Genomic DNA, 18,750 nt, shown 5'->3' with positions numbered 1-18,750 from the left:
TTATTCCACTGCAGCAGACCCTGATTGTGTCTTATTCCACTACAGCAGACCCTGATTGTGTCTTATTCCACCGCAGCAGACCCTGATTGTGTCTTATTCCACCGCAGCAGACCCTGATTGTGTCTTATTCCACCGCAGCAGACCCTGATTGTGTCTTATTCCACCGCAGCAGACCCTGATTGTGTCTTATTCCACTGCAGCAGACCCTGATTGTGTCTTATTCCACCGCAGCAGACCCTGATTGTGTCTTATTCCACTGCAGCAGACCCTGATCTTAAATCTCTTATTCCACCGCAGCAGACCCTGATTGTGTCTTATTCCACCGCAGCAGACCCTGATTGTGTCTTGTTCCACCGCAGCAGACCCTGATTGTGTCTTGTTCCACCGCAGCAGACCCTGATTGTGTTGTCAGAATATCGCCGTTGGTTTGTAAAGAATTACCTCTTACCTTCCACGGGTCAGGCCAGCTTGCTCCCCATTTGGCTGGCAGCCAGCTAATGTCATGCAAGGGGGGCCACTCTGGGCCCAAGGTAAAGCAGTAGGTTTTTAATGATTTAGCAGTGAGTGGCTTTTTATTCTATATTCCGTCATCTCGTTTCCGTGATTTGTAACTTGTGGCTGCCTGGAATTAATCTTCGGGGAGAATAATTCCTCCTTGGCACAGACGCAGGGCCTCGACTCCAAACACAAACAGGGCCATTTCAATTTGCAAGGATCCTGAAAAATGGGCCCCCCCTTATTAAGCCTTTCTGATAATCAAGCCTAATGGGTCATTTACATTTTCTAAACTCGGCCATCGCTAAAGGAACATGAGCACAGACATGCCTCGTAAATTGGATTATATGCATTGAGGTGAATTATAATTACACGGAAATTCACTTTGGTAGTAATAATAAAGCTTGATATTTAATCTGTTTTGAAAAATGTGTTTTTTTTTTATTATTATTATTATTATTATTATCATCGCCATCATCAGCGCAATGATTTCAGACGAACGCGTGTCTCCGGCGCTAAACTCTTTGTACGGTAAAACGCTATGACCACCACCGGCTAGGTCGGAGAACAGGAAGGCCTGCACGTGTGTAGTTGTGGGTATTAATAATGCCATAAGGAACTGATCACCATGCAGCCAGTGATCTAAATCCCCCCCCCCAAAGACCTCGCCGATGTGGAGCAAACACAGAAGCACCCCAGGGGCATCACAGGTGCATCGCGATGACGCACTCCGCTCATCGATGTCCTAGTCCTTGACAATGTCATCCTACACTGAGGGGGGGGAGAGAAGCTTGGGGAATCTGTTCAGCGAGGCTGCCTTGTTTACTTTCTCCCTTCTTCCTCCTCCCCCCTAATTCTTTCTGTCATCCCTCTCTTCTCGCTCCCTTTGTTTTGATGCGAGCGGGTATCTTATTGGTGGAGATGAAAAGAGGGGGTTATTGATCGGGCTGATCCTCTTGCCATGACCCCGTGACCTTTCCGATTGACAGCCGCCCCTATAATGAGGCCTCGGAATAGCGGTCGGATGGATAGGGGGGTTTTGGGAAGGGCATCTGTGGGGAAAAAGGCCCAGGAGAGGGGACGGGTTAGCGAAAAAACACACGCAGCTCCCGGCTCTATCGACTCGACGCCATTGTTACATCGCAGTGCCCTCCATCACCCCGATTTGCATAATCGGCTTGCGTATTGTTTGCCCCAGACACATTAAGGTGCGGGCAGCGTTGCATTGTTGACTGCAGATCAGCGCGTGCCCCATTGTTTGCTCATCTCGGTGTTAGCCGTATGCATTGTTTACATATGCTGAGCACAGCAACATGGGCTTTCGTGCTCACCGACTCGGCCACCATATTGTTTCCTTTCCCCCCACCACCGCAGTCAAATATATATCTTACACAACACATGATGTTATGTCTACAAAACCCTCAGCGTGTTGTTTACGTGTCGTAACTCCACTACTATAAGCACCTAGATTATTTCCGACACAAATAGCCCCCCGAGGTACATAAGCTGTTTACAAAGCCCCCTGACGCGTTTCGTTGCCGTTGTTTACCAACAGCATTCTGGACATTCCGTCTCGTTTTTTTGTAACACGCGTGTAGTCATCCGTCTGCGTATGTATTTTGTACCTTGGTTTCAAACCTCTAACCACTGAGAATGCAAAGTTACACAACACCCAACAACCTTAGACTTGACCAAAACATTCCAATTATTTAGCTGGGTATTCAGATTATTTTTTTCCTCTTTTATTTTTTATCATCGTCTTGGTATGCACTTTTGCATAATTCCAAACTACGTTGCATTCTTGTATCAAATTGTATGTAAATGTGTTCTTCTGCCAGAAGAGAAGGAGACAGTTCTAGAGAAAATTGTACAATGTCAATCAAATATCAGAATCAAAAACTACAGAATGAAATGACAGGGGAAGGAACTGTTATAATTTGAATACTTTATTGACACACTAATTACTTTCATTACAAAGAAACAACAACTTTAATTCACGTCAATTTTTGCCATATATTGTTTCCATGGACATAATAGAAACCCATAGGCGACACACATGTCAAGTCCAAGATTCATAGAGTTGCTCAGACAACAACAAGGGAGAAATCTTGCATTCCACGCCTAGGTGTAGTCAATTTGGATGAGAACACACACACACACACACACAACACACCATAGCGTGTTATACACCACACCACAGAGGCTGCTCCGCCTACTCTGTGGGGGTATTTCCATTTCTGCTTACAGGTAAAACACCACCTCCATCACCGTACAAACTTCTATTCATAATCATAATTGTGTGTAAACGCAAGTATGCCACACACACACACACACACACACACCCTCAGCACTGACACTGGCGCCACTCGTTGTATCAGATGCTTTATGAACATTTGGCACACACACTTTTGATCTTTTATTGTTCAGATGAGTGTCAATATGCCCTGCCAGTCAGAGACACAGCCTCAGAAGATATTGCACAACACGCCTTGGTGTTATTAAAGGAAACACTTTCATAGGTGCGGGGCTTTGACATGGGCTCACAATGGAGACTTGAGCCAATGTTGACTTTGTGGACAGGTCCTTGTGTTGCCCTCGTCCTGCTTTTCACAGCCATTGACTTAGCGTAAACTATTCTTGCATCTACAGCTCAGTGCAGATACACAGTACACTGATATATATGTATGTATATACAATGCATGTATATATACAGTATATTATATATATATATATATATATATATATATATATATATATATATATATATATATAGACACACACTGTGTATATATTAGGGGGGGGCAAAAATAATTGATTATAAGATGCATCGCGATGCGGACGTGCACGATTCTGCATCGATTCACAAATGTCAAAAATCGATTATAAAAAAAGAATTTAATAATCAAATAAAATATAATGGAAGTACATGCAGTTGTTTATTTTAATTATGGATCATAATACAATGCAATTCCAATATCGAGATGCATCGATACTCGTAATCGAATCGAATCGTAGCCCTCTGAATCGTAATCGAATCGTGAGGCCAGTGAAGATTCACAGCCCTAGTATATATATATGTGTGTGTGTGTGTGTATATGTATATATATAGATATGTATATATATATACATATATGTGTATATATATGTGTGTGTATATACACACATACACACATATATATACAGTATATATGTATATATACATATATATATATATGTACATATATATTGTTTATTGGGAGAAAAGGGGAGAGCATGCATAAGTTGGTGTACAACTGTATAAGACACAGTGAAAACCCAAGTGATCTATAATTACACCCTGCTCTATGACGCTATGTTTAAAAATAGCCACTGTGATGCACTGACCCTGTGCCCCATTGCAGGTGTTTTGGTTTGGTTTGTGTGGAACACTTTGTGCCCAAAAGACAATATAGCCTTAGAGCAGCATTACCTCCTGCTGTGTGAACCCAATGAAAAACCCTATTGTATTATGTTAACCTCACCTTTTCTCTGGGGGTGTCGGGACGTTTTCACCCCATAGTGCTTAGCAGTGTTACTGTGTGCTGCACTGTGGTCACTGTGCATTGTTAGTATTATTATTATTATTGTCATACGTCTTGAATGTTGCATTGACATGTCGAAGTGACTTTATGGCTTGCCTATTATAATCTATAGCTCTCCAGACAGATCAGGGTTGCTGCGGTAAAATGGAAATGGGGCTTTCACGTATGGGTATAATTCTATAGGACTTTCAATCTCTGGTATTTCCATAGAGAAGTGTCAAAGACGTTAGAGATTGACATAGGCTGCTCCATGGCTTATCTGAAGAACATGACTAAATCCAGGCAAGTCTTTGCATTCCTCAAACCTTTTCTTGCCCTGAAGCAAGCCTTGTGTGATCCTTAATGTTTTTAATAAGACCAAGCCATTTTTCTTCCAATGGACCATATCCCATTCACCTTAGCAGACATTTTTCCATCTTTCCTCACCCAAAGACGGATCGGAATACCTCCAGCAGAAGAAGAAAAAAAAAAAGTTCCAGAAATCTTCCTGGAAACTTCTTTCCTTCTCCATTTCTTGGAACGTATTCAGTTTTCAGCCATCACTTGGTGAATTGGGGGCCTGAGCCAAATTGTTGTCAGTCGTGGGGGCTTGATGCCTCAACCTGGTTAATACCACTGCAGAAACCACTGCACTTTGTGTTTTCAACCTGGTTAATACCACTGCACTTTGTGTTTTCAACCTGGTTAATTCCACTGCAGAAACCACTGCACTTTGTGTTTTCAACCTGGTTAATACCACTGCAGAAACCACTGCACTTTGTGTTTTCAACCTGGTTAATGCCACTACAGAAACCACTGCACTTTGTGTTTTCAACCTGGTTAATACCACTGCAGAAACCACTGCACTTTGTGTTTTCAACCTGGTTAATACCACTGCAGAAACCACTGCACTTTGTGTTTTCAACCTGGTTAATACCACTGCAGAAACCACTGCACTTTGTGTTTTCAACCTGGTTAATACCACTGCAGAAACCACTGCACTTTGTGTTTTCAACCTGGTTAATACCACTGCAGAAACCACTGCACTTTGTGTTTTCAACCTGGTTAATGCCACTACAGAAACCACTGCACTTTGTGTTTTCAACCTGGTTAATACCACTACAGAAACCACTGCACTTTGTGTTTTCAACCTGGTTAATACCACTGCAGAAACCACTGCACTTTGTGTTTTTAACCTGGTTAATACCACTGCAGAAACCACTGCACTTTGTGCTTTCAACCTGGTTAATACCACTGCAGAAACCACTGCACTTTGTGTTTTCAACCTGGTTAATACCACTGCAGAAACCACTGCACTTTGTGTTTTTAACCTGGTTAATACTACTACAGAAACCACTGCACTTTGTGTTTTTAACCTGGTTAATACCACTGCAGAAACCACTGCACTTTGTGTTTTCAACCTGGTTAATACCACTGCAGAAACCACTGCACTTTGTTTTCACCCTGGTTAATACCACTGCAGAAACCACTGCACTTTGTGTTTTCAACCTGGATAATACCACTGCAGAAACCACTGCACTTTGTGTTTTCAACCTGGTTAATACTACTACAGAAACCACTGCACTTTGTGTTTTTAACCTGGTTAATACCACTGCAGAAACCACTGCACTTTGTGTTTTCAACCTGGTTAATACCACTGCAGAAACCACTGCACTTTGTGTTTTCAACCTGGATAATACCACTGCAGAAACCACTGTGCTTTGTGTTTTCAACCTGGTTAATACCACTGCAGAAACCACTGCACTTTGTGTTTTCAACCTGGTTGAAACCACTGCAGAAACCACTGCACTTTGTTTTCACCCTGGTTAATACCACTGCAGAAACCACTGCACTTTGTGTTTTCAACCTGGTTAATACCACTGCAGAAACCACTGCACTTTGTGTTTTCAACCTGGTTAATACCACTGCAGAAACCACTGCACTTTGTGTTTTCAACCTGGTTGAAACCACTGCAGAAACCACTGCACTTTGTGTTTTCAACCTGGTTAATACCACTGCAGAAACCACTGCACTTTGTGTTTTCAACCTGGTTAATACCACTGCAGAAACCACTGCACTTTGTGTTTTCAACCTGGTTAATACCACTGCAGAAACCAGTGCACTTTGTGTTTTTAACCTGGTTAAAACCACTGCAGAAACCACTGCACTTTGTGTTTTCAACCTGGTTAATACCACTGCAGAAACCACTGCACTTTGTGTTTTCAACCTGGTTGAAACCACTGCAGAAACCACTGCACTTTGTGTTTTCAACCTGGTTAATACCACTGCAGAAACCACTGCACTTTGTTTTCACCCTGGTTAATACCACTGCAGAAACCACTGCACTTTGTGTTTTTAACCTGGTTAATACCACTGCAGAAACCACTGCACTTTGTTTTCACCCTGGTTAATACCACTGCAGAAACCACTGCACTTTGTGTTTTCAACCTGGTTAATACCACTGCAGAAACCAATGCACTTTGTGTTTTCAACCTGGATAATACCACTGCAGAAACCACTGCACTTTGTGTTTTCAACCTGGTTAATACCACTGCAGAAACCACTGCACTTTGTTTCCACCCTGGTTAATACCACTGCAGAAACCACTGCACTTTGTGCTTTCAACCTGGTTAATACCACTGCAGAAACCACTGCACTTTGTGCTTTCAACCTGGTTAATACCACTGCAGAAACCACTGCGCTTTGTGTTTTCAACCTGGTTAATACCACTGCAGAAACCACTGCACTTTGTGCTTTCAACCTGGTTAATACCACTGCAGAAACCACTGCACTTTGTGTTTTCAACCTGGTTGAAACCACTGCAGAAACCACTGCACTTTGTGTTTTTAACCTGGTTAATACCACTGCAGAAACCACTGCACTTTGTGTTTTCAACCTGGTAGAAACCACTGCACTTTGTGTTTTCAACCTGGTTAATATCACTGCAGAAACCACTGCACTTTGTGTTTTCAACCTGGAAGAAACCACTGTACTTTGTTTTCACCCTGGTTAATACCACTGCAGAAACCACTGCACTTTGTGCTTTCAACCTGATTAATACCACTGCACTTTGTTTTCACCCTGGTTAATACCACTGCACTTTGTTTTCAACCTGGTTGAAACCACTGCACTTTGTGTTTTCAACCTGGTTAATACCACTGCAGAAACCACTGCACTTTGTGCTTTTATGGACAAGCGTCACTGCGACTGTATTTCAAGTAGGCCGACTAATGAGCTTTTTAACCACCTCCATATGGACGCGCCTTAACGACTAGATGGAGGGGCAGTGGTGGTGGTGGCAGGCCGTGGTGTGCTGACTTTGCCGTACTCTGCACCCCTACACATTTAAGTCTTCCCCACAAGTGCTGGAGTGAAACCGAGGGCAAGCCATTATGGCTTCTTGTTTACCACACAGCCCACAGTAACAGCCCAAACGCTGGGATGCGATGATGACGAGGAGCACGGCCTCTACGCAGACACCGCTGCAATCTTCGGTGTGGTTCCGTACGCTCCCCGAGTGATTAACCAATGCCTTGATGCAATTACCCAACTTGAGTCTGCCTGGTTTTCACTTTGTAGGTAACATACAACGGAGCTATTGCAATTTGAACTGCAAACATTTCATAATTCTTATTCATTCTCCCGTCGAGTCTTGGTACAGATCCGGTGGGGAATGATCAGATCACTGTGCAGGTCAAACCGTTTTATTAATAATAATAATAATAATAATAATAATAATGGCATAAATGACCCAACTCTTGAGTTCTGGTACTGTCTACCAGTGTTGGGGGTAAATCATTACAAAAGTAACATATTACATATATTACTTTTAGCAGTAACTCAGTAATATAACTTATTACTTATAGGATTTCAGTAATATTATACCAGTTACTTTGTCAAGTAACTCAAGTTACAAATTGAGTTACATTTTATTCAATCAAAGCACATATTTAAAAAAGATACAATAATTTCCTAATCAAACTGTTGTTTTTATGCAAATAACCACTATAGATGACAATAACAAAGGAAAAGAATAACATTTAGAATTTTGGATTGTTTACACTGACTTCAAGGCGGTTGAAATTATTTTTCGGGATGGTTCTGGGGCGGCGATGTCATTCTGCTGCTGCTGTTTTGGTAAAAGTAATGCAAAAGCAGTGTAATAAGTAACGAGTTACTCTACATAGAAAGTAATATTGTAAAGTAACTTATTACTTTCAAATGATAGTAACTAGTAATATGTAGTATATTACATTTTGAAAGTAACTTGCCCAACACTGTTTGTAGGTAACATACAACGTAGCTATTGCAATTTGAACTGCAAACATTTCATAATTCTTATTCATTCTCCCGTCGAGTCTTGGTACAGATCCGGTGGGGAATGATCAGATCAGTGTGCAGGTCAAAACCGTTTTAATAATAATAATAATAATAATGACATAAATGACCCAACTCTTGAGTTCTGGTACCACCGACTATACTTGGACTATTATAGTGCAATAGATGGCAACACACTGCTTGTATGGACTTGCTCATTGCATTGCAATGGGTTGTCTTCGTCATGTGTTTGAGATTAGAGGACCATGGGATGATCAGAGGGGGAACAGTTGGGCCTTGTGATTCTACTTAGGCTGTTGTTTCAGTGTTGATCGCCCTCAGAAGCAGAGGTGACCAAAAACGAGACAGAGAACCATCTCTCTCCCCCCCCCCTCTCTCTCTCTCTCTCTCTCTCTCTCTCTCTCTCTTCTGCCTTTACAGTATGGGGAGGCTGAAGCGTGGTGCCCCATGTCCATACCACAGCGAATATGACTGCTTGAGTAACGGTACGGATCCCATAGAGTGAAATTATAGAGTGGGTGTGATTCCCCACTTCACCTGCCAGATCCAATTCACTTCTGTCTGGAAGGTTTGTATGAAATGACACCATATATGTTGCTTGGTTGGCTTCCATGAACTGTTGCAGAAATGAATGAAGTGCCCTGTGATTGAGCATATAGCCATTAAACTGCACCTATAAGGAAAGTACATCTTAGATGATGCCAAAAGTTAAGTAAGGTGGTGTGTGGGTTTGTGTGTGTGTGTGTGTGTGTGTGTGTGTGTGTGTGTGTGGGTTTGTGTGTGGGGTGTGTGTGTGTGTGTGTGTGTGTGTGGGGGGGGGTTTGTGTGTGGGTTTGTGTGTGGGGGGGGGTGGGTGTGTGTGTGTGTGGGTTTGTGTGTGGGTGTGCAAGTGGCATGTGAAGGTGCTTCAAGCTCAGGTTAAAGGAGCAGGCCAACATTTTTGGGAGATTGGGAGATGCCCTTCTCTTCTCTGTGCGTGCGTAGAAAAGTATTTGCGCTTCCTCCTGCTAGTTAGCTTAGCACAATAACTGGTCTGCGGTATCGTGGGCTAGCCTACCCCCCGTTACGTCACCAAATACACATTTCAACAGCGCTAAAACGCTCTCATGTAGCCCTATACTCTTACTGTAGATGTTGTGACTCGTGCATTCACCACTGAAACAATAACGTAAAATTCCCGAGACGTTGTATTTTACGAAGCAAATACATACCGGAAGTACTTTTCCTGAAGAAAACCAGAAGCTCGTAACGTGATGCATGCACGAGTCACAACATGTACATAGTACATGTTGGAGTACATTCAAGTGTTTTTGGTGCTGTTGGAATGTGTATTTGGTGACTTAATGGGGGTAGGGTAGCCCAATACAGCAGACTACCAGTCATTTGTGCTAAGCTAACTAGCACAAGGGTGCATAACTACCTTTCTCCTGCATGCACAGACAAGAGAAGGGCATCTATCTTCTCCTCTTACTATCGAGAATAGGTGACTCTCCCAAAAATGTTGCCATGTTCCTTTAAACCCGTGATAGCCTGATGATGTTATAGTTCCCAGCAGGTGGGAGAGATGTAGTGATCACGGATGGACTTAGTGATTTTGGGGCTCTAGACAAAGGCAAGCATTGGGCCTCCAGGACCCTCCTGAATCCCAAATTGCTTTATTTCTATATAAACTTCATTTCATCTTTAATCATAAACTTTTATATTTTTAAGTTCTCTCTCAGCTAGCGTTACTGATGCAGTGGCAAGGAAAATTAGCTTAAAGGTAAGTGGCAAAATCTCACTAGCCCGATATAGCCTGACTAGGGGGGTGACCACTCAATGATTGAAATAATTTATTGTAACAAAAAAGGAGAATACATTGATTAAAAATAAGTTTACATTAGTCTATTCCTGTCTTTTGTGTGGCCCAAGGCAGTCATCTATGTTACTTTTGCCTTTGCCCCTGAGTGTGATTGGAGTATAGTTGAGTGTGATTGGAGTATAGTTGAGTGTGATTGGAGTATAGTTGAGTGTGATTGGAGTATAGTTGAGTGTGATTGGAGTATAGTTGAGTGTGATTGGAGTATAGTTGAGTGTGATTGGAGTATAGCTGCGTGTGATTGGAGTATAGCTGCGTGTGATTGGAGTATAGCTGTGTGGTTAGAGTATAGCTCAGTGTGATTGGAGTATAGCTGCGTGTGGTTAGAGTATAGCTCAGTGTGATTGGAGTATAGGAGGCAGGGATTCTCCGATGTAAGGAAAGGTGAGAGGCAGAGACATGGCGAGACAGTCCACATCCGCCCCTCCCCTCACTTCCTGGTGCCCTCGAGCTGGAAGCTATGAGTAATAAATGATGGAGCAATTAGATAAGGGAAGATAAAGGTGGAGGCCGGAGGGTTACGGTGGATTGGGATGACGTATAGGAAAAAAAACGTATGTATCCTAATATCTCTGATACGAACGCAATGCAGCGTAATCAAACAAAATGCACTTAGGAGATAATATAATTATATGAAGTTGATTTGCAAAAAACAGATATCTCTGTTTGTATTTTCACATGAATCACACCAATTTAATTTTAAATTTGTATGTGCACTCCAGGGAGTATCAAACGTGTTGTTTATTCATTTTAACAATGGCATTTAACCGTTTTTGCAAATGAACACTTCATGATACAATCAGGAAACAGCCATGGGCTTGAATCAGCATGTCGCTATATACCGTGATATAGAAAGATTCTACTATCTGATTCAAGATGATACTAATTTGTTGTGACGAATTCATGACGATTTCTTTTATCAAGTTTTTCTTGAATTTTCTCCCAATTTTCTCCCCAGTTGTACTTGGCTAATTCCCTCTGCTGTCCTGGTTGTTGCTCCGCCCCTTCTGCCGATCTGGGTAGAGTTGTAAACTAGCACATGCTTCCTCCGATACATGTGCAGTCGCCAGCCGCTTCTTTTCACCTGACAGCGAGGAGTTTCTCCGGCACATGGGAGTATCACGTTACCCCCCCCCCCCCCCCCCCCCCTCCCCTCCCCCAGTTTCCCCTCCCCCTAAACAGGCGCCCCGACCGACGCTAGTGCAGCGACCAGGACTCATACTCCACCGGCTTTCCCACCCACAGACACGGCCGATTGTGTCTGGCCAAGCCGGAAGTACCGCTGGCGGGAATTGAACCCGTGGTCTCCGCGGTGGTATAGTGAGTAGCTTTTATCTCTACACTACGCAGACACCCCTGAGTTGTCTTTTCAACACATAGATAATAAGTGGTAGAATGATCTGAAATCAGACATACATGGAACCTACATACGTGGAATTTGCACTATTATGCTCTCAATTGTATTGCCCATAATGAGCCTGTTGGGCACCTGTCTTTCTAATCTAATCTAGCCATGTTGTCAGGAACAATCTTCTGTCCAAATCCAAGCATCTATCCTTCGATTTAAAAAGCTATCTTCGTGTATCAGGTACAGACCTACATTGGATATAGATACAGTAAAGACAGACTCTTGCCCATGTTGACTGCTTTCACAATAACAGACATTTGTGACCATAACTGACAGGATTATTCATGTTCCACATCAGAATGCATGCAAACACACTTTTTGTCTCTCTCTCTCTCTCTCCCCCCCACTTCCTCTTGGCCAGGCAGATTACAGATTAACGTGTAAAAGTAGCAGCTTGATTTGACCGCTGAAATGTGGTACACATGTGCCGGACACCGAAGTTGAACGCAGCCCCAGTGAGTTTACATTCAACAGAGCGGATATGGGAAAGATACGGACGTTCGACATGTTGTCGTTGCTACAGTTGAAGAGATGTTAAGTAATGAAACCATAGTCATTCTCTCCAACAGCATGTCGTTTGACAGGGAGCCACGTTTACTTTAGCTTTTTGCTCCGGTCGGTGTGCTCCAATGGCGATTCGCCCGTCGCCGTTTGCCTATCTCTAGTAGAGAGACGTGGCTGTTTGCCTATCTCTAGTAGAGAGACGTGGCTGTTTGCCTATCTCTAGTAGAGAGACGTGGCTGTTTGCCTATCTCTAGTAGAGAGACGTGGCCGTTTGCCTATCTCTAGTAGAGAGACGTGGCTGTTTGCCTATCTCTAGTAGAGAGACGTGGCTGTTTGCCTATCTCTAGTAGAGAGACGTGGCTGTTTGCCTATCTCTAGTAGAGAGACGTGGCTGTTTGCCTATCTCTAGTAGAGAGACGCGGCTGTTTGCCTATCTCTAGTAGAGAGACGTGGCTGTTTGCCTATCTCTAGTAGAGAGACGTGGCTGTTTGCCTATCTCTAGTAGAGAGACGTGGCTGTTTGCCTATCTCTAGTAGAGAGACGTGGCTGTTTGCCTATCTCTAGTAGAGAGACGTGGCTGTTTGCCTATCTCTAGTAGAGAGACGTGGCTGTTTGCCTATCTCTAGTAGAGAGACGTGGCTGTTTGCCTATCTCTAGTAGAGAGACGTGGCTGCAGTATTGTAGAATAATCCCACTCCGTCATCTGAGTGAGTGACTGCGGGAACGATGCGAGTCAAATAGGGGGAGAAAAAAACAAACATTGTCCCATAATCCATTAATGCACCCAGATTAAGTTCTAAAGTGCAAACCTAAATGCGTTTTTTTTGTGGATGATCTGGATAGTAAAATGATGTACAGAACGTTGACGCTCAAATGCCCACATTATAAGGGCACAAAATTGAAGTATAATGCATATTAGACTGACAATAAATATGGGCAATCTGTAGGGTTGAGCGATGTCAAAGGAAGATAAAAGCTGTGTTCGCAAAGCCGCAGTGACAATGGGATTCCATGATAGCGCCCGGGACCGACCCGTGTAAGGAGATGTCTCTTTCTAAATATAATGCCGTTACAGAACACCCCATTAAAGCCTTTAAGAATATAATCCCACGCTACCTACAAACTCGTAGCAGGTCCAACTTCTCCCCGGTGCCGTGAAAACGGTCACGCGTGTAGACAGAATGTCTGGTCAAAGAGGAAGACAAAAAGAATCCATCTATGCTAACTGAAACAAGAGGTTTGTTATCACTTTTGAAATAGAATATACTAAAGATTACTGGAAATTTTATACGTTCACATAAATCGGCTTTAATCTTTTCTAATGCTTATGACAGCTGTCATTTATGTGCGCTTAGCGTGGAAGGGCAGCCAGTTCGACTGGACAGCGGCGCACTGTATGTGTACGCTGGGAATTGAGAATGTTATGGTTTTAATACGTCCCCGCTGGTGTAACTCCTCGCTGTCAGGTGAAAAGGAGTGGCTGGCGCCTTCACGTGTATCCGAGGAAGCATGTGCTAGTCAACAACTCTCCTCAGATGGGCAGAGATGCAGCAGTGACCGGGTCAGCCGGGGGGGAATTGGCCAAGTACAATTTGGGGGTCATCCCTATGTTCCCCGGGTCCTATGTTCCCCGGGTCCTATGTTCCCCGTTTTTCCCAAATGGTGTCCACCCGCTATGCCGACCACCCGCAATGCCGACGTTAGGTTTAGGCGTGGGGGGTGGGAGAGGTTAGGTTTTGGGTTAGGGTCTGGGGGAGGTTAGGTTTAGGCATGGGGGGAGGTTAGGTTTGGCGTGGGGGCTGGGAGAGGTTAGTGAAAAACGGGGAATATAGAACCCGGGGAACATAGAACCCGGGGAACGTAGACATGATCCCACAATTTGGGGAGAAAATGGAAGAGAGAAAAAAGGACAACTCTCATCTCACCATACCCCAGAGCAGTGCGCACAACTTCAATAGTCAAGAATGTTAGGCCTATTTGCGTGTTCTTCTAGCTGGCGTAACAAAGAAAATACAGATCTTCGAATTTTTTTTGATTTAATGGAAAAAGTGGGAGACAATGAGGCAACATCATTCTGTTCGAGATGTATCGATCGCTGACTGCTTGATAGTTTTCAGCTGAGCACCACGTGCTGCTGCTGCTGCGCATGTCCTGTAAGCTCAACCCACTTCCTGCTTTGACACAGATGTGCGTTTGTCCAGCGATGCTCTCCTGCTCGATGACCCCGTGACCAGCCTATCACTCGATGTCCATCTGAAAGGGTTGACTGACCTATGACTTGACGACTTGATCTGAAAGGTTTGCAGTGGGTTTCGATTTACCGAAAGACTCAGATTTGTGGTGGGATTTGCAGAATTGCACGGGGGGCTCCCTTGACATGGACCGTCACAGGTCATGGGTTAAGATGGGATGTTATCTTCCTGGACCATCAAATCCAGGAATAGCTGGGAATCAGCCTGGACCATCAAATCCAGGAAATAACCGGGATTCAGCCTCTTTTGGAAAAGAGGAGATATAGTGAGGCTCTCTCATTGGCAAATGGTCGGGCTAGGGGAAGTGCGTACTTTGACCTTTTGAGCATGTTGATTGGTCCGTGCCCCTGAGGGGTTAGGTGGTGGGTGGAAGACTATTCAACTCAATCTCCTTGCATAACGGAGGGATGGTGAATGACCTATACAGTTAGCTTATGTGTGCATGTATCTGTTTCTCCCCCCTCCTGTCTGTACATAGTGTACCAGTCCATAGGGGTGCCGCCGACTATAAGACAGTAGGTCATATATGTCTATCTTCAGCGCTTCACTCCTCTCAGTAGGGAAAGAGGGACAGCGTGACGTTGGGCGGAGAATGTAATCACCATGTGCAAGATTGGAGAGAGACAAGCGCTTTCCTTCTGCTGTCATGATGATATTCTGGCACCTAAGTGGCTGTCCGTGTCGTAGAGCGTAGAATTATACGGTTCTATCGGCCTTCGGGATAGCTCTGAGAGATCGAGATCGGGGGGCCAAAGCGAACGCCACTTCCCGCCTCTCTCGGCGTACCGGCGTCTGAGAAAAAAGAAAGAATGAATGGTGGTGAACGGAGAGAGAGAGACGTGACTCTTTTTTGATCCCGTTTGAATTGAGCCACGGGGGGTACACAGATGTTTGTCAATGTAAACGATAACTTCGCCAAATCGAGAAAGTCGCAAGTTTGTGTTAAAACTGTGGCACTGTAAGTTATAAATCAGAAAGATACGCACAAGCTGTCGCATAAGTGACGTCTTTCCCGCCGGTCCATTGTCGTTGATGGTGTGACGCATAATGTGCGACACGAGAGATGTAGTCGATTCACAAAACTAAACCTTACGTTTCAGTTTCAGAACAAACTGCGACTTTCTTGACATTAAATTGACAAAATGTACATGTGTACCCCGTGGCACAATTCAAACGGGATCAAAAAGTCCTATCTCTCTCCGTTCACCACCATTCATATTTTTTCAGACGCTGGTACGCTGAGAGAAGCAGGAAGTGACGTTCACTTTGGCTCTCTATATGGAGATGGGTCCTTAGAAATTAGACTCAAAAATCATAATAATAGTAATCCTATAATAAGAATGAGGAGTGTGAGTGTGTGAGTGAGCAGAATTTTGTCCCCCTAGTTCCCCTCCCCCCAGAAAAGGCACCCCCGACCAACCAGAGGAGGAACTAGTGCAGCGACCAGGACTCGTACCCCACCTGCTTCCCACCCGCAGACACGGCCAATTGTGTCCGTAGGAACGTCTGACCAAGCCGGAAGGACCGCTACCGGGAATTGAACCCGCGTCTCCGCGCATCAGTGTATTACTGATTGAAAAACTGTTTATAGATAATTTGGAAAAGCTTTTTTATATGATTACGCTACATGGCCATGATGTTAACTGTGATTCTGTGGTGTTAACCAATCTCGTAGAGATAACTTTGCGTTTCCATTCCGAGACAAAATAATAACACTTTTTATTACTCTACAGTTAGAAGTCTAACTTCACTCACTTCACTTCAACATATGTGGTCCATTTGAAACACTGTTCCCAGCCACTTACCAAGGTCACACACCTTTCAATACAATGTCATTTCCCCCTGCTCGGGAGAGACTAAGGCAAATATGTGGCCCAAAGTCACAACACCATACGAAGAAACCAAAGCAAATATTGAACGTTTGTTCCCTTCTTGCCTTTATGGTAGGTGGTGATTTTTTGGCCGTCTAAAGCATACATTTACAACAAACAACCGTGGGAGAAGAGAAAGGGAAACATTGACATTCCAGCTGACTGTCTCTGTGGAAAGCCATTAAGAGTCACATTCTGCTTCCCATGTCACAGTCGTCTTGGGGGTAACGGTATGGCCTGAAGCTATTTCCTTTCCCCCCCAGCAACTGATCGTATTGTCACATTTACACCTCCTCTGACTGTGCTGTTGACATTCACATCCATCTAAATGGACAGGTCAGTAAACACTGATCATGTGTTGTTCACCTGAAACTTGCAAATCCCTTGAATTTTGTGCTGCTCTTTTTCAATTGGCTTCTGACCAAAGGCTTAGTAATTGTATCAATTTAGGATAAAAGACTTGGGGTGGGGTTGTGCGGGGGGCAGGTTCCAATAGAGAGAGAGAGAGAGAGAGAGAGAGAGAGACACACACACACACACACACACACACACAATTAAGTTGAGTAGAGAAACTATGATGTCATCATTGATCTCCAATTACCGTCTTCCGGACCGGACCGGTATAGGTCTACCTTTTAATAATGCAATATCATACTTTACCATGACATTAACTTGAGATGCCTATTCTGTATTGAGGTATAGACCTTTGATCTGTTTTTTTGGGGATGTATAAATGTAGGCAACTCATAACTCATAAAGATGCCCCCTCTCAAAACACTATTTTAGATCAGCTATATGTTGTTACATTATTACGCTGGCTGTCACTGGCAGTTTGACCTACATAATGAAACATTTACAGGAAGGAGTAGGCATCCATTCAACTCCCTTCTTTCCACACATCTTGAGGAATGTGACACATCAGTGTGGCAGCCGGCATCTATCACTTAAATAGATGGGCCTGGAATTGGGCCTGGAAAGTCCTTGAACGGTCCTTGAATTTGAGGTTTGAGATGGCATGGGGGGGACCCTGTTTGTATGTTTTGGTTGTTTTGTTTTTCATTTATTTTAATTGTCTTATTATCTTTATTGTCTTATGCTGATGTTTGAGATGGCATGGCAACCCTGTTTGTATGTTTTGGTTGCTGTTGCTGTTGTTGTTTTGTTTTGTTTTTCATTTATTTCATTTATTTTAATTGTCTTATCTTTATTGTCTTACGCTGATGTTTGAGATGGCATGGTAACCCAGTTTGTATGTTTTGGTTGCTGTTGTTGTTGTTGTTTTGTTTTGTTTTTCATTTATTTCATTTATTTTAATTGTCTTATTATCTTTATTGTCTTACGCTGATGTTTGAGATGGCATGGTAACCCTGTTTGTATGTTTTGGTTGTTTTGTTTTTCATTTATTTCATTTATTTGAATTGTCTCATTGTTATCTTTATTGTCTTATGCTGATGTTTTTCCACTTATATGCTAAGAAAATCAATACATATATTGATCAAAAATATAAGAATCAACTTTAAAACAAAGCAAGAAGATATTACGCATGGGTGTAAAAAAAACGAACAGGGGCTTAGTAGTTCTTGTTATTTCCAGGCTAGGCTACTGGGTTATTATGGTCCTCTCTGCTGTTGACTTGCTCAAAGTGTAGATTCACAGATTGTTTAAAGTGTAACCGCTAGAGGGATACATATACGCCTTCCCAACCTCCGTAAACACCACCCTATCACTATGTGCCATAGAGAAAATTGCCGTCAGTGAGAGTTGCCTACCTGTGTGTGGACTTCCCACTTCAAAAAACACAGCCCCGGAACGTTTGAAACATGAGTTGCTCTTTAAAAAGACTTGCAGGGGAAAACTGCTTCTAAAGCGGACGACCAGTCCTGACTCTCCAAGTGTATCTGCTTCAGGCAATCAATGAAGACGGCGATGCTTACTTCTTCTGCAGCTCTCTGTCCCTCTTTCCCTCTCTCGCCTTACATATTATAGTGCATTTCAACTTTTGTACAGGCTAGGTAGGCAATAGGGGAAGTTATAGGGCTTATCTATTTTTTTTTTTTATCTTTCCTATTTTTGTTTTGTGTAATAAATATGAGAGGTCGCTTTGTTTTAACTTTTCTTTGGAATTTAATATGTGGCATTTTTTATGCTGTTTTACGGGTAGGATAAGGAAACAACAAAAAGGTGTGACAAGCGCTTGGCGGACAACTGTGGATTTCTGCGAGTAACTCCTACCGTCCAAAGGGGATGAGGGGGCATCGGCCGGACCCCCCTCTTGATTGATTACTTATTAGTCATCCGTTTGGCTAAATGGGACCCATTGAAAAGGCACCGTGGAACACATACATGAATCAAATATTCCTGTGTCCCCTGAATGTCTCCAGAAGAGTAGTTTTGCTTAAGAGAGGGGGTCGTGGCTTAGCATTATAAAGAGGGAATAACAGCATAGGTTTATGGGTTTATTTAGACAGTTTGTACGGTTTGGCAT

Source organism: Poromitra crassiceps, assembly GCF_964638095.1.
Source record: "Poromitra crassiceps genome assembly, chromosome: 21".
NCBI lineage: Eukaryota > Metazoa > Chordata > Actinopteri > Beryciformes > Melamphaidae > Poromitra > Poromitra crassiceps.
This window is presented reverse-complemented; position numbering follows the sequence as displayed.